The sequence below is a fragment of the Schistocerca nitens genome, chromosome 2 (assembly GCF_023898315.1).
Source record: "Schistocerca nitens isolate TAMUIC-IGC-003100 chromosome 2, iqSchNite1.1, whole genome shotgun sequence".
In the NCBI taxonomy this organism is placed as follows: Eukaryota; Metazoa; Arthropoda; class Insecta; order Orthoptera; family Acrididae; genus Schistocerca; species Schistocerca nitens.
In genome coordinates this window covers 717,294,572-717,317,794 of record NC_064615.1, presented here as the reverse complement: position 1 = coordinate 717,317,794, position 23,223 = coordinate 717,294,572, and the positions used below count along the sequence as shown (strand labels likewise).

The 23,223-nt window shown below is 40.9% G+C and overlaps 1 protein-coding gene across 3 annotated transcripts in view; it reads left to right on the top strand.

The window, feature by feature from the left end:
- Nucleotides 1–5,611: 5,611 nt before the first annotated feature.
- Nucleotides 5,612–23,223, top strand: part of LOC126236892 (protein timeless) — a 399,100-nt gene continuing 381,488 nt past the window's right edge. For 2 of the 3 annotated variants that reach the window (XM_049946528.1, XM_049946529.1), the window contains exon 1: nt 5,612–5,768. The gene's annotated coding sequence lies outside the window, so the exon portion shown is untranslated. The remainder of the gene's footprint in view (nt 5,769–23,223) is intronic. The other variant, XM_049946531.1, reaches the window with a different exon arrangement.

Below are 23,223 nucleotides of genomic sequence, written 5' to 3'. Positions count from 1 at the left end.
TTTGCTAAGCTTTCTCCTACATATGAGATGTGTTTCAGCTATTCCGTTATATAACTGTTGGCATGGAACGTCTTCTTCTTCATCATTTTCTTCCAGCATTACGTAGGGCCTCCAACTACAAATCGCAACCACTAATTTGAGAAAAGTATATCTACTGTACTTGCACGAACTGTTCACGGCTGAACTGCAGGTTACTTGCACGTGGCGCCTTTAGGGAGCGCGCTCAAATAAAATACTCGAACTTCCATTTCCTCCATTCTGTAGTGCGATGTGGCTTTCATTCGGACTTTAAAAATAGTTTTGATTGTTAGCTACATTTAGTACTCAGCAACTTATCACCCAAAATGAACCATACGCAAAGTAGCCGGTGACCACACTTTTCAGTGCAAACCATTCAAATTATACGCTGCAGATTACTAGAAAAATCACAGTAACTATATCCAGTATCAAAAAATAGTCACTTCAGCATCGAGCTATGATATGAAGCTAAAATATACGAAAGAAATCAATTTTGTGGGCCTCATAATCGAATGAGATACAATAGTGAAGAAAACGCACAAATACGAAACATTTAGTTTTTAATTTTGTAAAGGAAAAGGAGAACCTCTACCGGGAAACGAACCCCAGGAGCTGATGTAGCTTTGCTTCATTTACACGCAGTATTTTTTTTACAGTTTAATTAGCTTTTATTGTTTACAGCAAAAAAAAAATCGGAAAACACTTTTTCTCTTGTGCTGCTATCAGTCTCTTTGTGGGAACCGCTCTTAACTTTTCTGTGTGGTTTTTGTCTTACATTTGCTCATTATATGTTGCTAAGTTTAACTATACACCAAACAACTGTCAACTTGTAGGTTAGCCCAGCAGCTAAAATGTACAATTAATAAAAAAACTAAAGATATCCGTTCAAACACAGCTATTTTTTCCGTTTCATATAGCAGACTTTTGCACACGTGCACTAAATTATGGTGCATGGATTGCAGCTGAGTTTCTATTCTGGATACTTGTAGTTTGTCGGACGGTTGTTGCGTGTAAAGGACCCTTTAGAAAATTCCGGTAATCGACTCACATAGCAGAAACTGGAAATATTCTTCAGCACCCCGCATTCGATTCACGAGAGATAGCGTCAGTAAAATTAGCCAGAGGCGTACAAGCATTCATTCTTCCCACATTTCGTCAGCGACTGGAATGGAAGAAACCTTAATATACGACACAATAAAAAGTACGCTCTGCTACACATTTCATAGTGACTGCATTATAGGCCTAGACAAAGAACCAGAATGTACGCACCAATCCCGAAGCCAAACGAGTAAGTAGCCATATCATTACGTTTGATTGCCCAGGCAATTGCTGGATATTTGTACAACATGAGAATTCTAATACGAGGCAAGGTCTCACATTCCTAGACTATCGGTAAGCCAAGAAGCAGAAACTATTGGAACCCGAGTCGATTAACTTGGGAACACAAGACCGCCTCTTCACCCTTCTATGGATCGAGTCTTTTAATAAAAAATTACAACTGATAAGCTCGACAGTTTTATATTTAAATTCGATGTTATGAAAAACCCGGAAAACGCCCGATTCTTTAAAGAATCGAACTCCCTTGTATAAAATAGCTCCAAACGTTGATTGTCTTACAAATGATTTAATGTGTTAAATGTTTGCCCTTAAGCATGTAGGCTAGGAAAGATTACGGAAAGATTTGAATCATGTTTGAAGCTTGTTCAAAGTCGTCAAGTGCTCCTTTTATGTAACGTAACAGCCCATTTTTTACAAGATTTCGAAGTTAATTTGGATCGCTTGATCAATTTGCAAGTCGTTAGATAGGACCCATGTGCGTAATTTCGCGTTTTGTGCTCTGTGGTGTGATTGTCAACAACTTAATGGCAAAGCATTGCCCAATATTACGTCCATCCATTGGCAGAGACATGTTTCGTCGATTCGTTTAAGTGGAATTATGACTTTTCGTTTACAAACAATTGGATAGTAAAAGAAGTACGAAATACACTGTATTACAATTTTAGAAACCTGTAACAACTCTCTTTTCCATACCGTCAGCCTGCTGTACTACTGTTTAACATAACGCTGCTCCGTGTCTACCACTAGGCAAGACTAGGCTGCCGCTTGGGCGGCAAAATTTTAGGGGCGGCAGATGGTGGAAAAAATTAATTTCAAATCAAACAGCATGTCTCGTATCAGTATAGCATAATTTCTAAATTCAAGGAAAACTTCATTCGCACTGGAAGATAATTCCACGCTTCCGTTAGCCCATTTTCTTGTAATTAAATAAAATAAGTAATTGATGCCAAATGTAGTGGCACCAGTATATAAGTTGATTAGTGTTTAAAATGTTCGGCACATTCTTCCTATTTCAATTATTTCAGGAAATTTCAAAAATTGAGGACAAAAAATAAGAAATCGAGGACATTTGTTGTCCTCAATAGGTTTTGAAGGAACTGAGGACAAAGCATGGAGCAACGAAAAGGAGTTGGGTTCTCGTCAAAATTTTTTTGTTTTATTGAACTATCTGAGCTACCTCCGTTCAACTTCGCGAACTTTTATCCAGCTACGATTTTCAAAATTAATATTCGTAAAGAATTTTACTTTGACTTACTTTTATTTGACAATTATTAAAGCCAGCAAGGCGGTTACACCGCACTTACGAAAGATGGAAGAATATAAAAAGGGTAATTTTCGCTCCATTTTAAGCAGAACTAGTTTTTCAGGCATTTCAATGTTTTTGACGTCATATCTCCTGAAGCAAGCGCCGTACAATGATATAATTTTGCAGGTACATTCAGCGATATAATATAATACTGTATACAATGTGTGTTGTGAATAGAGTTAGTAGTAAAGAAGCGATAAATTAAAGCGTCATGCCTGATGTTGGAATTCCACTGCGCGCCATTTTAAGTATATAAATGTATATGACATCATATCTCCTAAACTATGAATCGTACATTGACATAATATAGCAAGTACATGCAGTGGTATATGTACATACCGTCTCCAAAGCGAGATGCGAATAGAGTGAGTAGTAAAGAGGTAATAAATTAAAACGTCTTGCACGATGTTAAAGTTTTACTGCCCGCCATTTTTAGCAAACTCTAGTTTTACACGCATCTGTATGTTTATCACTTCACGTCCCCTGCATTATGTCTCGTATAATGATATAAATTTGTAGGTACATTCAATGCTATATGCGGATAGTGTGTTCCGATCAGAGTTGGTATTTTAGTAAAGAAGTAATAAATTAAAACGTCATGCCTGATGGTGCCGTTATACTAGATGAACAGCGGAAATCCAGTAAGCGATTAATTCTTTTTCCCTTCATCATTTTGTGCGTGAGAGTGTGTCAACGGCAAAAAGTTTCGGAAAATATTTGCTGTTACGTGTAGATTTTGTTACAAGTCGCTCAGTGCATTTGAGCGCCCATCAGTTAAGTTGCCTTGAGACAAACACACGGTTTCTAATTATAAAACTTGCTTTATTGTGTTACTTTTAACATAAGTTTACACCTCTTAATGAATAGATTATGACAGCAATTTAAATTTTTAAATTCGGTCAATAATTGCGCTATGGTCATCAGACGTTCCGTATTTTACAGGATTGTCCCTTATTTAACTTAATTATCCCGTTGTCCCGACAAAATACGTACAGGACGTATTTTGTTTCATTTTCATTAACCGTCCCGTATATTCTGAAATAGCGTGCTTCTAAGAAACTTATAGCGTAACCAGTTGCAGAGTATGTGTAGCATTACCCTAGGAAAAAAAACAAGACACACTCTTTGATTAATCCAAACTGAACGAGGTCTATCATTTTCAGCTTGCTTACATCTCAAGATAACTGCTGCAAGAATTTGCTGCTCATTAATGCGTTTGTGCTAGCTCTACTTCGCACTAATGCTACTGTAGATAGATCACAAGTGATTTACGTATGAATCGGCAAAAAGAGAATTAGGGTCGCAGCCGTTAAGGAAATAGTTTTAACCAAGATTCGTTTCCAGGATACTTCATTTGTTGATTTTTATAAAATTCCTTTTGAAAAAATCAGACTCCTGAATGAGATACATTCTTCTGCAAAAATAGCGAAAGGATTGTCAGAAACTACCAATGGCGAAACTTCCGGGCCAGTTGAGATAGTAACCTATGTAAATAATGGTCATTTTCTACCCTTGTTAAAGACATCGTTCTATTAAAGTGATATATTGTGTTTGCGTGTGACAACAATAAGACAATAAAATATTTACTGATTGGTAATGCAAGGTATTTCGATAGTTTTTTAGTACGAATTTTAAGGAAATGGTACGATAATCTGTGTGGTCGTAGCATAAGCCATATGGTTTAACACAAATCTGCTGTATATCAATCTACCATATAGAGGTATTAACAAAAGTTTCCACAAAATGTCAATTCATTTCTGCTTGTAATTCGCGTCCAATAAATTGATTTTGAAAATCTGGTCACCCTAAATTATGCGAAATATTAAAAATCAGATTTCTGTTCCTCTCTAAGACTTTAGGTAGGCAGTCTGGAAATGGGTCTTGATACCGTGCCTCAGGTCCTGAGATAATCGTTCACTAATGTAAATGACTTCCTTCAATTACACACAATCTGTAGAAAACGCCGGCCGAAGTGGCCGTGCGGTTAAAGGCGCTGCAGTCTGGAACCGCAAGACCGCTACGGTCGCAGGTTCGAATCCTGCCTTGGGCATGGTTGTTTGTGATGTCCTTAGGTTAGTTAGGTTTAACTAGTTCTAAGTTCTAGGGGACTAATGACCTCAGCAGTTGAGTCCCATAGTGCTCAGAGCCATTTGAACCATTTTTTTTTTTTCTGTAGAAAACATTTACTTTCTACAAATAAGTTTTGCAAGACCAAAAATATCCTTTTAAGCTTATAATGCATGTCAAGAGGAAAGATTACGATCAACTTCTCAAAATTCGCAATGCGTACAAATTATCAATTTAAAATGGTTTCGTGTTACTCCATGTCTGCCACATCTTGAGGAACATTTGGCCGAAGGCTCCGTTTGACTTACCATTTCGAATATTGTGAAGTCGTTGCATTTATGTCTTGCATTTGTATGTGCTGTAGGCACCGATAACAGCGATTACTACCAACAAACGAAAGTGAACTGAGGTTTTATGGTTATCTGAATAATTCGTCGGCGCCTTTTTCTTTTTTCTCTCCCCAGACAATGGTGATGGTCACAAAGAGGATATTAAAACTTTTGTCATATCCCGACAATGGTTACTGTATGATAAGGTTTCCAGATGCATATAACTATCTTGAATATTTTACATTCAACAGTTAGTTGTATCTTCTGTATCTACTATCCCCACGTAGGCATGTGGTTACGTTAACCAGGTTGCAATGTATCAGACAAATAAATGTCGTTCTAGAAGCTAATAAAAAATAAATGCTATCTGTGCATCGCAGTTTTTCAGTATCTTTCCAATGTCTCAACAATAACGATCTTCCACGGATCTTTCCGACAGCTGTTCCCTGTCCTTATCCGCGACGCTTACGTCACGAACGTGGTGGCTTGAGATTTCCCTCGCGCATGCGCACTACGGAGTAGCAGGCGGTGTTCGGTGGGAATGGAGAGCTGCTGTCACGTTTCCAGTTCACGTGCTCACGAGCCGTGGGCAAGTCAGTTGGCTCGAGGTGGCATACAGGATTGTGTTGTCTCTGTTTCATCAAAACAGTTGATTTTGTGTGACAATATTCTCATTGTGATCGATAGCGACGCCGTACGTAAGAAAGTTGGTAAGTTGTTGCTTTTTTTTTCTAAAGGCAAGCGATAATTTCGACTTTAATAACGAAACACATTAGTGATCTTGAAAAACGTTATTAGTTCCTTCTTTTTATCAGAAATGTTGCGATTTGCAGCGACAGTCGTTCACTAGTAAAAACACTAGTGATACATGAATTTATGACAATTATTCAGATAACAAAGAACTTTTGTGACAGTTCTTTTCATATGGTCTTGAAAAGATCACTTGAGCGGGAAGGTAATAATTGTGAAGATCTTTTGTATGCTTGCAGATTGCAGTACATATGTAATAGCTTTTCGCAGGGAAAATTTGAAACGAAAATCCATTTCTTTACTGCGTAAAGAAGATTGTTACATCGTATGCGCGTTGTACAGTATTTCTCTTTTTCCTTGTCTGATATATACAAATTTCAAAGGAATCCAACAAGCCAAACCATAATTTTGATACTTATTCCTTCATTGCTGTTCTTTTTCTTTCTTGCTCCTTCCTGAAGACCTCGACACCGAAGGGACGTAAAACCGCACTGTTCCTTAGCTGTTTACTTACTTTGTGACAAAGGTCTCATTAAAAAAAAAAATCAGCGCAATATACCAAGCGTTTATTCGAAAGTATTCCACAAAACATTTTTCAGAAAAAAACGAGCCGGCCGGCTGTTATGTGGCCAATACATACTGTTGAAAATTATTCTTGCAGTACTCATAATAATGCTCTTACGGCTAATTGCAATAATTTAAGTAGAGGGACTGAAACAACCATTCTGTGTACATATGAATCCACGATTGAAAATTTGATGTTTTGCGAGTCTTTTTTGTATTACAGTTACTCTGTGTGTGTGTGTGTGTGTGTGTGTGTGTGTGTGTGTGTCACGAAGAATATGCAAAAGCATTGTCGCTTTGATGAGAAGTGGAAAAAAATTTGCATTGCAAGTAACTGATGGCTATCACCGAGCGAATACCATTTGCAAAAGCAGCTGGATAACGAAACTTATGTTGAAACGCCTCACTAAATAAGAAGAAAGCCATCGTAGAGTTGCTAATTATTGTAAAATAAGACTGCTAGATGAAAGCAATCTATGAAGTATGATGGCCTATACTGCTAGAAAACGTTTATTGAAAAATATTAAAGAATGCGCCTTACTTGAGTTAAAACAGGGTTTTCGATAAGTTATTAACTGGAGTTAGCGCTTCGCAAACCAGTAGAAACTTTAGACATTTGTGTCTGATATTTATATTATTTATTTTTATATTTGTGCTAGGAGAAGCAAAGTGACATTTAAATAATTCATTTGCAGGTTCTTGAGATCAGAGGTCAGCGTCACACATTTTATACATAAGCTGTTTAGACATAACATCGATAGACCGTAAGACATAATCATACTTACATTATTCAACTCATTTAGTATCTTCGTAAAGTAAATAATTTCGTTCCACATATTACTTGAAAATATGTGCTGGGTATCTACGTTTTGGGATGTTTAAATTTTACCTACATAATAACATCAAGTTTACAAGAAAAGACATTTTTCTGTATTGCGCAGGACGTTGGTATAGCGGCAATACTGAGGAAATCAGCAGCGATATGAGAGCGACAACTTTCTGTGAGATACACGAGGACCTTATTAGTGCATTGCTAAGATAACACACATCACATTGTTTCTCAACGTGATCCTAACTGATGTAATTTCACGCCGGAACGTTCCATAAAGTTTTCCATTGCCTGATAATGAAAAACTGATCGTCTGTCACAGAACCACTGCGAGTCCGCGTCGTCAGAACCTGCTGTTTTCGTTGCCAAATCGCAGCTGACCCAGTTGTACTTTCAGATTGCAAAGCGCGTGATAATCGCAAGGTGAAATACTCGGACCGTAAGGAAGATGCTTTTCCTGCTTTTCCTTAATGTCTCCCCGAAACAAATGGTGTATGTCCAAGGGCCTGTTGATGAAAAGTAATGTCTCCGATTTTCTTAACGTGGAAACTTTTAAAGCTTTTTAAACAAAACAAACGTTATTAAAGTTCTACATCTTTGTTCTTTATGTCTATATATTTGCAGTGCTCTGCCGCTAGAGGGCTCCGTTTTGTATCGTGTAACATGACGATGTGTAACGTAACATGTCGGTGCGTGAAAAACAGCGTACTGTTATCGAGTTTCGACTTCGAAGAGTTCGTCCACACATGGAGCATGACAATGCCAGACCATATACGAGCGCTGTGACATCTACAACAGTCCGACGCCTTGGGTCCACTGCCATCGATTATCCTCCATACAGTCACGATTTGGCGTCATTCGATTTTCATTTGTTTTCAAAACTTAAAGAATACTTTCAAGGACTTCACTTTGATAGTGATGAAGCGGTTCAAGCAGAGGTGAGGTTGTGGCTCCGTCAACAAAGTCAAACATTCTACAGTGATGGTAGTCTGTCGTTGGCAGAAATATGTTCGTCGCCAGGGTGACTATGTTGAGAAATAAATATGTAGACTTGAAGAATGAAAATGTAGAATGTTAATAATGTTCGTTTTATTTAAAAAGCTTTAAGAGTTTTCACATAAATTCAGAGGCATTATTTTTGGGCACGCTGTCGTTACTTCAAGCTAGTTTTACATACTTTCACTCTGGTATCTTCCGGTGTATTACAGCTAAAGCCAGTAAAGTACTTCTTTTTTCAACGGCGAGAAATTATATATATTATTTCTCGATGGTGTTTGTTTTGTTGGTACGCCATATCTCCCGTATTACTTAATAAAAATTTATGATTGAGACATCGTTTTCAAGATTTTGTTCACCACTATTGACGAGAAATACAGAAATGGTTTAAAGTTATTATTTTTGTTAAAAAACTTTATTTTGAAAACTATTTTCTAAAAACAATGTAGAAGGTGCCATCCATTGACGATCTAATTGTACTATTATGCAAGTCAGGGGTTGGAATTGTTTACTTTCTTTAAGCAAATTTTGTGTACTGTATCTACCTGTATATGATTCCTCTGTAACTCACAGTCTGTTAAATATTTGTATATAAATGCGTGTATGAAGGACATGACTGCGCGGCTTTACGATTGCGCTCAGATTCTGAAGGACAACAGCAACTCATCATTGACGAAGCGGCTATTAACTTGAGCTGTCGTTTTACGAGTCCATCAGCGGCTACATGACGATTACACGGACGCTGACTTTTCCACTGGTCTCATAAGATCACGCGACTGCCTGTCCACTTACCGGAAGAACACATGGTGACTCCAAACTAATGGCATTTTTTTAAAAAATTGTAGAATGACAATATTACCGCCCACGAGTACCTTTACCACCAAATTCGAGAATGTTTCGTATTGTAAAAAGGACAACAGATTATCCGCAAGAAAAACACCAATTGCTTTGGACACATCTACACTGTCAATACAGCCTATATCTGAAGATACTACGTCAGCAGTACTACTTCTGCACGTCAAAGAACCCTAACTCGTTTGCTCATCTACGCACAGTATATGGAATACTGTGGAACTCGATACTCGGAGCTGCATAAAAATTATATTTACTTATTAATGACGTCGTATCAAAAAAATCGTTGCCGACGGCTGCCAGACATCAAATAACGAGCAACTGAAATTGATTTTCGTCATCATCTGCGGATTCTGCCCTACTGCTAACATACAACATACTTGAGTTGTGGACAACAATTCAGGACGCTCTTTCAGAAGATATTCAGAGACAGTACACGTCACCTCAAACCTTCAACCTTACACTGATAGAATTGGAGAACGTTTATAAAAATCATGCCAAATCTTGCCAACAATTCAACCTGCCGCCCCCTGTTGTGGTCTTCGCACAACATACAACTGAATCGTTCAGCGTAGAAGAAGAACGTATGAACGGAAGACAACTTACGAAAAGCTAAACGAAGAACAGAAGGCAATAGCTGAGCAAGACTTACGTTTAGTAAGAAATAAGATTCTCAATTGTTGCTTCATTGACGGATTGGGAGGCTCTGGTAAAACATTTGTCCACCAAAACTTTGTATCATACTTTACGAGGTGTTATAACTGTTGCTTGGATAGGCATCGCTGCCAATCTCCTACCAGGGGGGACGCACATCCGATTTTCAAACTGCCTATACGCATCATGAATATATCGGTCTCATCGATTCTCACTCACACCAAGAATGCACAGCTTCTCCGTGACTCTGATCTCATCATTTGCGACAAGATTTCACTGGTTTCCAAAGACGCACTAAGTGTTGTCGATCGACTTTTAAAAGACATCATGAAAAATAATCGCCCTTATGGAGGCAAAATAATTCTGTTTGGTGGTACCCGTTGTTGGACATGCCAATAGAACAGCCCTTGTCGAAACTACAATTAAGCGATCACCCTTATGGACTCATGTTAAAACTCATAAGTTGACTTAAAATAAAGAGGGCAAACTGAGATCCCGTTTTCACTGAATGGTTACTTAAATTGGGTAATGGTGATTTAAAAACTCAAACAGATCACTTCAATGAGGCGATCGAAATTCCTAAACATTGTTGTAATTACGATAGTTTCATTACCACCATAGTCAATGCCATTGAAATCAAGGAATAAAATGTTTCGCAGTTCTATCCAACGGCGGTTATGTGTCCAAAAATGATGATTGTACAACAGTTAATGAATATGTCATTTCTAGTTCATTACCTGAAGAGGCGAAGGTTTACCTCAGTTCTTATTCTGTCCAACTTGAAGAAATAAACAACATCCAATTTTTAATTGTACCACGTCAAATTCTGCAACTTTTTAAATCTTTCTGATTTAGCACCTCATCAATTGCTTTTAAAGGAAAATGTTAATTAGAAATCGTAACGGTAATCAGGGATTAGATTAGTGATATCTCTCTTCGGCAAGTGCATCATCACTGTTAAATTCACTGGCTGATAAAACTGCGCTCATACCCCGCATTAATCCAACCATGCATTTCCATATGATGAGAAAACAATTCGCAATAAAAGTAGCCTTCGATATGACCATTAATAATGCAGAATTTCAGACACTTCAGAGGACAGGAGTGTACTTACCAGAACCTGTTTTTTCGCATGGACAGCTACACGTGGCTTTTTCGAGAGTTCGCACATTCTGTGACATATACGTTTTTACTAAAGACACATACAGCCAAACAGTTAACGATGATTAGCAAGCAGAACACAGCATGTTGTTCTCAATGGAGAGAACGTTAAAGTAACCTTTGGCGTGCCACAGGGGAGTGTTATGGGACCACTGCTTTTCACAATATATAAAAATGACCTAGTAGATAGTGTCAGAAGTTCCATGCGGCTTTTCGCGGATAATGCTGTAGTATACAGAGAAGTTGCAGCATTAGAAAATTGCAGCGAAATGCAGGAAGATCTGCAGCGGATAGGCACTTGGTGCAGGGAGTGGCAACTGACCCTTAACATAGAAAAATGTAATGTATTGCGAATACATAGAAAGAAGGATCCTTTATTGTATGATTATACGATAGCGGAACAAACACTGGTAGCAGTTACTTCTGTAAAATATCTGGGAGTATGCGTGTGGAACGATTTGAAGTGGAATGATCATATAAAATTAATTGTTGGAAAGGCGGGTGCCAGGTTGAGATTCCTTGGGAGAGTCCTTAGAAAACGTAGTCCATCAACAAAGGAGGCGGCTTACAAAACACTCGTTCGACTTACACTTGAGTATTGCTCATCAGTGTGGGATCCGTACCAGGTCGGGTTGACAGAGGAGATAGAGAAGATCCAAAGAAGAGCGGCGCGTTTCGTCACAGAGTTATTTGGAAGCGTGATAGCGTTACGGAGATGTTTAGCAAACTCAAGTGGCAGACTCTGCAAGAGAGGCGCTCTGCATCGAGGTGTAGCTTGCTGTCCTGGTTTCGAGAGGGTGCGTTTCTGGATGAGGTATCGAATATATTGCTTCCCCCTACTTATACCTCCCGAGGAGATCACGAATGTAAAATTAGAGAGATTCGAGAGCGCACGGAGGCTTCCCGGCAGTCGTTCTTCCCGCGAACCATACGCGACTGGAGCAGGAAAGGGAGGTAATGACAGTGACACGTAAAGTGCCCTCCGCGACACACCGTTGGGCGGCTTGCGGAGTATAAATGTAGATGTAGATGTAACTACTGGCGTTTTTAAAGAAGTTTGTAAATATGAAATTAATCTGACAAAGACAATATCCACTTTTTGTATGCTTTTCATTAATTCTATATTCTATATGCTGTACATTAATTCTATATAATGATATAGATAATTTAAAATACGAGTTATATTTGTCACTACTATACAGAATTTAATAAGTTTTATTAATAAGTACTTGGATTTACTTATTTCTGCTTTATTATATTACCTATGCGATACAAGAAAATTTGTGGCGGTCGGGGACTCGAAGCCGGATTCCCGTTTATCGTGAGCGATGGACTTAATCTCGGCTATCCGTGCATGCTTCCCGGTCCGATCCAAACCTCCAGATGCCATACTGTCTACTCTCCTATTGCTCGCAACATTAGAAGCCTAGACGGGCAAAACGACGATAATAATACTAACGTTGAACACGTTTATCTCACCAACCGTACCGCGGGAATCCAAGCAGTGCTGCGAGCAATAGGGGTGTAGATAATGTGGCATCTGGATGTATGGATCGGTCCGGGAATCATACACGGATAGCCAAGATGTTTAAGGGTGCCGCTCGCAGTAAGTGGGAAATCCTGGTTCGAGTCCCTGTCCGCCAAAAAGTTTCATGTGCCACAAGCAGATAGTATTTCTGTAGCCAATACGTTAATGGGATGAGAAGTTCCGCACCACAAGATGATTATTACTAATACGTTAATATTAAAAGAATTCGCAACTGCGAATGAATTTCGTAATATTAATACAGCTGCAGATAGACACTGTCTGCCTCTTCATACCTGCATGCATGTCTGAAGGAACAAGCATTGTAAAATAAATATGCAGGTAATTTGAGGGTGTGCGGGTATATTATAATAAAATAATGGAATAGATGATAATAAAATGCGTGACTTTTTAAAATGTATTGAATTAATGAGATTAATTTTTCGACGTGAATGACAAGCACAATAAGCTGAGCTATGCCTGGAAATAAGTTCGTATTAGTTCATATTATTTTGCAGGGAGAAGTCGTTTCTTTCTCCGCTGTAGATTTGTGCTTACCATTCTTTATAATGCTACGTTTGGTCGCCGCGTTCACCTTTGAAGTCTTGACCGTGTTCCTATTAAGCTTATCGGATCTTCGTAATTTTCCAAAGTACACAGGTGGGCTTCAGTTATTGTAATTATTGTACTATTTGAAATAACAACTCACACGACCTTTCTGTTAATAAAACAATACTGTATTTTTCTAAACGGTGCACATATGAAATACATACTCCTCACTTATTCATAGCGACCCCAAAATGGCGGTCTACAATTACTCGCTAAAAATGGCGTGCTTCTCACTCGTTCACTAGCTGAGCGCGACTCCTCCTTACTCCTTCTGGTACCAGAAAAAATCCTCTGTTTATTAACAACTGAAAGTCAAAAATACATGACGGTAGGCATAGGCTCTATGATGGGCTACCGCTTCATCTTGTCTCTTTGCCTTTAAAGAAGACGAAAACATAAAGGAAATGCAAAAGGTTTATCACACGGGGTGCGAAATTTGGTACACAGAGCTATCAGCTTTGGTTGCAACAGCGACCATCGACTCGATCTGATCTTACAAGGGGACCATACGAACTTCCTCTCACCGATTTGATTAATATTGACATGATTTGTAGGGCATATATATTTTGTATGGTCGCTAGTGCTCAAGAAGTCCGCAGCCGTGCAATGGTCTGTATCGCGCAGTGAATACAGTTGCAGAATTGTGTGATGTGCTTCTGGTTCTTGGTGCGACGGATGCTGGCCTTAATTACCCGTCCGACTCCTCATCAGATACCTCCTAACCCGCTCCTCTTACCGAACTCTGGACACTTCCCACAAACGAAGACGAACTCCGTGAAGTGAATCTGTAGACACTTGTTTGCTGACGGCGAGAAAAATGTCCTTGATTTTTGGCACTTCCTTAATGAACGACATTGTTGCAACGGCAAATACAATTTTTCTCTAATTTTCTTTACGTCGTCTTGCTTAACCCACATCGGAGTTGCAATGAAGAGTTCACTCACGCATTTACCACTCTTACAAGGGAAACTCCCTATCACAACCCCCTGAGATTTAGTGGTAAGAGAGCCCACTGGACAGCCTGTGAAAAAGTGAACATAGATCAAGCACGAAAACAGGAAGAAGGTGTACTGAACTGTGAAAAAAAATGGAAACACTGAGCGATCCAAGGACACGAAGCGCAGCACACAGCGGTCGTACAGTATAACGGTATTGGATTGCCAAGCGGGCAAGCGATGTTGAATCCTCTCTCATGCCTTTTTTTCCGCTGTTCGCTGTATTCAAATTTGTGTCTGTGTTGTGGTGTAACGCCCGTTTGCAACGGCGAGGTGTAAGGTAGGGACCTATAAAGACAGCTGATTTTGAAAGACAGCTGAACTACTCTATCAGCAGCCGAAAGGAAGTGGCTGTCAAATGGGAACCGCGAACATTTGATTACAACGCAATAAGTCAACCGAATCCTCCACCAGAAAACAAGTCTGGTGTGTCATACGCGGCATTAGTGACAGGACGTATGTAGGAATCTCTTACCGACGCACATAATTTGTACACCTGGTAAGTGAGTGAGATATGCCTACTTGCCGATGTAGGTGTTCGTATGAATGTCAATGTGATCACTCCCAAGGAAATGATGAAAACATAATAGTTTGGCACATAACAAATGAACGCAACAGTTTAATAATCAAAGTTTCTCTGTGCTCTGTCAAAACATATGTTGTTAACAGTTTTGAAATTGCGTTCCGTTTTGGAAGTCTTAGCTTTTGAATTCCTTTGTTGTGACATAGTTCACACCCGTTTATTTGTCGTTTTCATTTCTGTGACACGTCTATTCATCACAGTTACATGCGACGGTAACGTATTCTTACCACATGACTCATATTCTATAACCAATGTATAGTATGACAACTGCCAAGACTACAGAAAGAGAGCAAACATTTCAATGTACAGTACACAATGTTCTAAAAAAAATGGCACAAGATAGTTTTGAACACGGCTCGTCCAGTTCACAGTCCAACACCACGAACACTTAAGTACGTAGCCGCAGCTATTCTACTTGCTGCTATATTGCACTTGTTCAGCTTGGACCGTTCACTATTTTTATTTTATTTTTTTCACAGTTCAGTACACCTTCTTCCTGTTTTCATGCTTGGTCTGCGTTCAGTTTTTGACGGGCTGTCCAGTGGCCCATTTACCACAAAATCTGAGGGGGTTGTGATAAGGAGTTTCCCTTGTTACTACCGGTTATTCTCTGGTCACAGGAATGTTCTTCTCGGTAAAACTATGCGTCGATAGTCCCACCGAGTGTGACGAATTGCCGCTCCCTCCTCTACGTCGGTTTCGTACTACGCTGTGTTATAAAAAATATAAAAAACTGTCTGGTTGATGTGCTTTGTATCTCTATTCCACGTTCCCTACGCTTCCCTTGGTTCCTGGGGGAGGGAACAGGGCATGCTGGTTTGGCCCCGGGATGCGACCCACGCCAACTTAGTCCCCACCCCTCATTTTGGGCGCCAGGAGAGTTTCTTTGGTAAAAACCCTGTTAAGCGGTTAGTTTCAGGAATGCGAGGTCCATGGATCGAATATCCTTGCCTGCACTTATTTTCTCTTTTTTCCCACATGATTATTATGACTGTGCAAACTGTCATTGTTGAATGATTCTTTTATTATTTTTATAATCATTACCCTGAAAAAAGAAGAAAAAAATTCTTAATGAGATTTGAAAAAAGATACACAAGAACTTTCAATCAAATCAGTATAGCTATTTTATTTATATTATTTTATCTACATGTGTGGCAGATATAATGTGTAAGCTATGGAGCACTGACGAACCAGGATGGTACTGATCATAGAAGCATAGAAAACAATAATTATTGTGACATACAGCACTTGAAATGGACACTGAGTCTTTGCATGTGCACGTTTTATTCCTCAGTGTGTCTATTGCAAAACAAACTTGGGTTACATTCGTAAGCGGTTCTCGGTCATCGCACAAATTCGTGGCGTACCACGCAAATCTGTCGTTAGAATTACGTCGAAACGAATCAGAAAAAGAGTACGGGTGGCGAGAGTCGATCCACGGACCTCGCACTTATTAAACTCGGCGCATACTCGCTTGGCTGTGGAATCCTTGGTTTCTAGTGACCGTACGAAGTATGTAAGAATGCGTAAAATGTTCAAACTCGATTTTCCCCAAAGAGTTGCCTCTTGTTAATTACGCACAGGGTGTTAGGAAACTTCCGTTACCAACTTTTAGGATTTGTAGAGGGGAGTGAGTAGAAATATTTTTAATTGGAACCCATGTTCGGAAAAGTACTGTTCCCGTGCTGCAACCGTTTGAAAACATGTTGGTAATGCGACAATTTTTATAAGTAATTGATTAGGAGTGACCCAGAGCATCACTTATTTTGCGTTTCCACTCATTAACAGCTAAAGAAATCGCTCGTATACTCATTGATGGGTTCTCTTCAACGTGATTCAGTACGGTCTGTTCCAATTTGGATGTGCGGCGTCTTCTTGGAGCACCACAATCACGCCTGTTGACACTGATGGTACCCTTTCTCGAAGCCATTGCCTAATTGCGGCGAAAAGGTTATGCGATGAAGTCGGACGTTGTGGGGAACGATCTTGATAAAGGCGACAACTAGCTCTTTTACTGCCTTGTGACTTCACCACTGAGAAGGACCATGTCGGTGATTTGGCAAACGTGTACTCAGCCATGTTGCTGTAACACTCACAGATACGTGAATCAGTCTCGAACCAGGTCAGAGAGGTAGGACAGAAGTTGGTTCAAATGGCTCTGAGCAGTATGGGACTTAACTTCTGAGGTCATCAGTCCCCTAGAATTTAGAACTACTTAAACCTAACTAACCTAAGGACATCACACACATCCATGCCCAAGGCAGGATTCGATCCTGCGACCGTAGCCGTCGCGCGGTTCGAGACTGTAGCGCCTAGAACCGCTCGGCCACTCTGGCCGGCAGGACAGAAGTTAAATGACATTAGCTGATCCGACGTGACCACCTCCCACCATGACTATCCTGTTGCATATCTAACTAGCAAAAATGTTTTCAAACGGCTGTAGCACGAAAACGGTACGTTTTCGGACACGAGTTCCTATTCAAAATATCAATTAATCACTCCCCTCTACAAGTTCTAGAAATCTGTAATAGGAATTTCTGAACACCTTTTATGCTGAAGTTCTAGTTGTGCTCTGCATAGCCTGTCAATATAAATCAAATCGGCGAGAGGGCGTCGGTACGGTCCCCTTCTTGATGTCAGACAGGGAGAGGTCATTCCTTGCTGCTTCAGTTCGTTACCAGAGCTTGTCAGTCGTAGTGGTTGTCGTGTAGTGGTATGCCAGTCTCTTGGCGATACACGACCAGACATTCGGAGAACATGCTGGCCAGGGAACATCTTGTGTGTCGAAGTAGGTGAGGGCAGCACAGGCAATGTACGGTCTTGCGTTATCTTGCTGAAAGGTACCGTCACGGAGGCTTCGAAGGTAGGCCACAGTCACCGTCCCCAGAACGTCAGAAATGCAACGGCAGATGTCTAAATTACCAGCTAGATTTCCAGAAGTCTTTGACACCATCCCTCTCAAAAGACATCTAATCAAATTACCTGCCTGCGGAGTATCGCTTAATTTGTGCTACAGGAGTAGTGATTTTCTCTCAGAAAGGTCACAGTACGTAGTAATCGATGGAAAATAGTCGAGTAAAACAGAAATGATATGTGGTACTCTCCAAGGAAGTGTTCTAGGCCCTCTGCTGTAACTAGTCTACATGAATAATTTAGGAGACAGTCTGACCAGCTCTGTTACTGTTTGCAGATGACGCCGTCATTGCAAAAGCAATTGAAAAATGATTTAGACAAAACATCTGTATGGAACGAAAAGTGGCACTTGTCTCTGAATAAGGAAAAGGGTGAGGTCATCCGCTTGATTATGAAATGAAATCCGTTAAATTTCGGTTCCACGATAAATCGCTCAAACTTAAAGGCTGCCAATTCCGTTAAATACTAGGAATTAAAAGTACGATCAATTTAAAATGGAACAATCACTTAGATAATGTCGTGGGGGAGGCAAAGCAAAAACTGCGTTTCATTGGCAGAACACTCGGAAGGTGCAACAAGTCTACTGAAGAGAGTGCCTACACTACTCTTCCGTACTCCGGTATGACGGAGAACATCGAAAAAGTCCAAAGAGCCCTGTTCGTTTTGTATTATCGCATAATAGGGGCGAATGTCACTGATATAATACGCGATTTGGGCTAGCAATCATTAAAACAAAGGCGTTTCTCGTTGCAGCTGGATCTGCTCATGAAAAGTCAATTACAAACTTTCTCCACAGAGTGTGATAACATTGGTGCCCACCTACATAAGGAGAAGTGCTCATCATCATAAAATGAAAAGAAAAAAGAGCTCGTACGGAAATATTTAAGTGTTTGTTTTTCCCACGCCATGTTAGAGAGAGTCGAAGGGTAGAGAAAAAGTCTGAAGGTGCTTCGAAGAACCATCTGTCAGGCACTTCATTGTGTACTGCAGAGTAATCATGTAGATGTAGATGTGCTAACCAAAGGTGATCGTGTTGTGTGCCCAATGTCATCCTATACCATCACGTCAAGTGCAACGATGATGAATGAATGCAATCTAAAAACGTTCGTTGTCCTCGGAACTTCCACACACGGGTAGCTCCACTGTGATGCTGTACACGGAACCGAGACTCGCCTCAGAAGACGTGCTGCTTCTGTTGAGTCCCTTGTTGTGATTCGTCACACCGCTGCCGGCGCGCGCCAAGGGAAGCCTCGGTTGTGGTCGCCGTTCCGACAGTCTAAACGTCGTGCTGCCAACAGTTGCATTTCTTGACGCACGCATGAGGCGTGGCTGATCCTACACGGCAGAGCGGTAAGGTATTTCTGTCCACTCAGGCACTGGTTGCACGATGCCCCTACATAGCATCGCATACAACTCTTTTGAATCTGTCGATCCTTATGCAGACTTGGGATCCTGACCAACTCGATCAGAAACGTAGCGAAATGGTAAACTGTAGTCTCGATAGGCCAGAATCTTGCTGCTGTCGAATTTCCTACGTGCTGGTACAAGTTTCCTCTTGTTCTTATACGAAGCGTCACATGATCTTGTCGAGAACAACAGACAACCAAAAGCGATTGTGAGTATGAAAGCCACTGCGTAACCTTCCCTTATATACATAATGACGTTACTCCTACCTTGTGTGCGAGGTTGCACTGCAGCTGTAATTGACGCTTTTTTGCATACCGTTTACATCGCGTGCAATTTTAATGGCCATGTGTACACAGGGTGTACCAAGGGGTACGGTCAATATTCAGGGATATGACAGGGGTATCGCCAGGAGAGCCCCAGGGAAGTGTAACAGGACCACTACTATTTTCTGCATACATAAAATGATGTGGCAGACAGGGTGGGGAGCAATATGCTGTTATTTGCTGATGATGCTGTGCTGTAGGGGAAGGAGTCGAAGTAGAGTGACTGCAGATAGATAACAAGATGACTTAGACAGAATTTGTAGTTGGTGAGATGAGCCCTAAATGTAGAAAAAATTAAGTTAATGAGGATGACTAGGAATGCTGTAATGTTCGGATACAGCATTAGTAGTGTCCTGATTAGCACAATCACGTCATTTAAATCTCTGGGTGTAACGTTGCAAAGCGATATGAAATGGAATAAGGATGTGTGGATTGTAGTAAGGAAGGCTTATGGTCGACTTCAGCCTGTTGGGAGAATTTTGCGAAAGTGTGGTTCATCTGTAAAGGAAGCAGCATACAGCACGCTAGTGCGACCTATTCTTGAATACTGCCTGAGTGTTTGGGACCCGTAGCAGGTCGGATCAAAGAGAGTATATCGGAGCAATTCAGAGCCAGACCTGCTAGATTTGTCACCATCGGGTTCGAATAACACACAGGTGTTACGGAGATGCTTCGGGAACTCAAATGGGAGTCCCTGAAGGGAAGGCGACGTTCTTTTTGAGGAACACTATTGAAAAATGTTAGACAACGATTCTATTACCGCCAACATACATTTCGTGTAAGGACCACGGAGATAAGATATGAGAAATTAGGGCTTAGACGGAGGCACAAAGAAAGCCGTGTTTCCCTCTCTCTATTAGCGAGTGGTACAGGAGAGGAAATGAGTAGTAGTGTAATGGTGTGATACATAGTACCATCCGCCACGCACCATACGGTGGCATGCGGAGTGTGTTTGTAGATGCAGATGTAGAACACCCATTCGAAGCAGACAATCTAGAAAAAATGGGCCCTGTAATATACAGTGTGTGCATGAAGTCCGGGAACACATTCAGTTATTTATTACACAAGAACCAAACATTGTACAGATATCATACATATGTTATTTTGACGAGAAACTCCGAAAGGTGTTTTTTCATGTATACCGCCACAGCGTAGTTTAGTAATTTGCTGAGAGTCAGCGCTAGTCGCAAATATGCCGAATTCACGTGCGGAGCAAGCTTTCTGTGTGTTGGAGTTCGACAGAAGCTGTCTATGCAACCATTCAATTGGAGCTAGTGCAGAAGCTCAATGACGACGACAAAGACAAGCATTTTGACTTTTGTTCGCAGTTGCAACAATTGAATGAGGGTGGGGATGGCATTGTTGAGCGCTTAATTTTTAGTGGCAAATTTTTAGTGACGAAGCCACTTTTCACACTAATTGGAAAGTGAGCAGGCATTATTGTCGAATCTGGGGTACAAATCATCCACACGAATGCATTTGAATTTGAGTGTGATTCCCCAAAGGTAAATGTTTTTTTGCCATGTCACGTCGAAAACTGTCCGGGCTATTCTTCTTCACCGAGGGAACTTCCTACTTGGACATGTTGCAGCAATGGCTGATGCCTCAAATGCAATCTCCGTTCATCTTTCAGCAGGATGGGGCTCCGCCCCATTTTCATCGTGAAGTTCGTGGGTACCTGAACACGAGCTGCCATATCGATGGATTGGCCGTGCTACAGAAGGGGATAGCTGTTTCGTGACAAGGCCTCCCCGATCACCAGACCTCACTCCCTGTGACTTTTTTCTATGGGCACACATTAAAGTTCTGGTATATGTATCGCCTCTACCACGTGATGTAGCAGAGCTCCGGGAGGGACGGGCGCTGATAACCTCGTTGTTGTGCGCCCTAAAACACTAATCATCATCATCCGGGAGAGAATACGGGAAGCGACTGCCACAGTCGACGATGCCATGCTGGGACGGGCATGGTAAGAATTCGATTACCATATTGACGCCTGCCGGATAATTTATGGTTCGCATTTCGAATGTTTGTAAAAAAAACTTTAAGAGTTTCTCTTCAAAATGAAATATGTATGACATCTGTACAATGTTTAGTTCTTGTGCAATAAATAATTGAAAGTGTTCCTGGACTTCATGTTCACCCTGTAAACCTTAAAGGCGGGTCCACACTGAGCGCGCCGTGCCATGCCGCGCCGCGCTGCGCAAAACGGCTCTGCGCGCTCAGTGTGGACGGCGAGTCCGCAACTCGTGGTCGTGCGGTAGCGTTCTCGCTTCACGCGCCCGGGTTCGATTCCCGGCGGGGTCAGGGATTTTCTCTGCCTCGTGATGACTGGGTGTAGTGTGATGTCCTTAGGTTAGTTAGGTTTAAGTAGTTCTAAGTTCTAGGGGACTGATGACCATAGATGTTAAGTCCCATAGTGCTCAGAGCCATTTGAACCATTTTTTTGTGGACGGCGAACCGCGCCGCGCAGTTTTCCGGCTGTTGTCGGTACATCAAAGGAAGTTGCGCGTTTGCGCGCGCTCAGTTTAGACGGGGATTCGGCTCCCTCCATCTTCAAAGACCATTCGCGCGTTCCAACTGGAACACAGTGCGCGCCTCGGAGCGGCGCGGCGGAGCTCCGACGGCGCACTCCTCTCTGTTACAGCTGTGCGCGGGGTGCAGGAGCGCAGCGCAGCAGGGCGCGGCGCGGCGCGCTCAGTGTGGACCCGCCTTAAGACCTAAGAAGAGTTCTTCATCTTAGATACTACGAAAAAAAAAATCTTTTGCACTGCACGCTCTTTGCTTTTCATATTTTTAGAGGTGGCAGTATGGACGAAAACAAGAAAAAATGTCCAGTAAACATAGGTTCTAAAGTGCATACCTTCAGTGCTGTGAGAAATTAATAGAAGAAATGTGTTTCACGGTAGCGAAGACGAACAAGTGCTCATACTCTTAAGGTATGCATTGTAGAGGTCGGCGCGGCGCGCTCAGTGTGGACCCGCCTTAAGACCTAAGAAGAGTTCTTCATCTTAGATACTACGAAAAAAAAAATCTTTTGCACTGCACGCTCTTTGCTTTTCATATTTTTAGAGGTGGCAGTATGGACGAAAACAAGAAAAAATGTCCAGTAAACATAGGTTCTAAAGTGCATACCTTCAGTGCTGTGAGAAATTAATAGAAGAAATGTGTTTCACGGTAGCGAAGACGAACAAGTGCTCATACTCTTAAGGTATGCATTGTAGAGGTCATGATTATTAGAATTTCTTTTGCTTCGAATAATCGTTCCTGCCGTATCCCTGAGTAATTACCATTCCTCCTGGGACACCCTTCATTTCTTGAATAACTGTAAAGTCTTTTAAATTGCAACATCGTATCATATTACTGCCGATTTCGGCTAGATGCAGCCATTATTCGATCTTTTTGCTTTAAGTTACACGTGAAACGCGCCACTAACCTAGTGCACATCAACCTCATAATAATTGCATAGTAAGATAACCACATACCTGAACATGAATTTTAGGAAATGTAGATGTGAGTATCCCAAAAATGAGTTTGAACACAACATTGCTTTACTAAGGGTAGTCCTATGCACTTGCTTCCCTCCCACCTTTGAACTGACTTATACAAGCTGTTTTTCACACTAACACATGCTGCCAGTGTGAAAGAAATAAGTGACTGATACTAGGACTGGCCGGCGATCGAACAGATCACAGAAATTTGAAACTGTAGTCTGGCACTTGTCGAAACCGTTAATTATTTGATAAAGGGTCATTATATAGATGATTATTAAAATTTGAATAAGCTTTTAAAGAAATGATAACGCTTTGTGTCCAAGCGATAAAATGCTATCGTGTATCGAATAAAGTATACATAATTAATAAATTGTTGATGATGCACGTAGAAGTGATTTCTGACAGATTTTTCTCGGTGTTAATTAATACATCGTCTTCCACATTGCTGTACTCACTCGTGATTGTTTAGAGTTTATGAATATCTGAGGATAGTGACTCTTCCTATGTAAT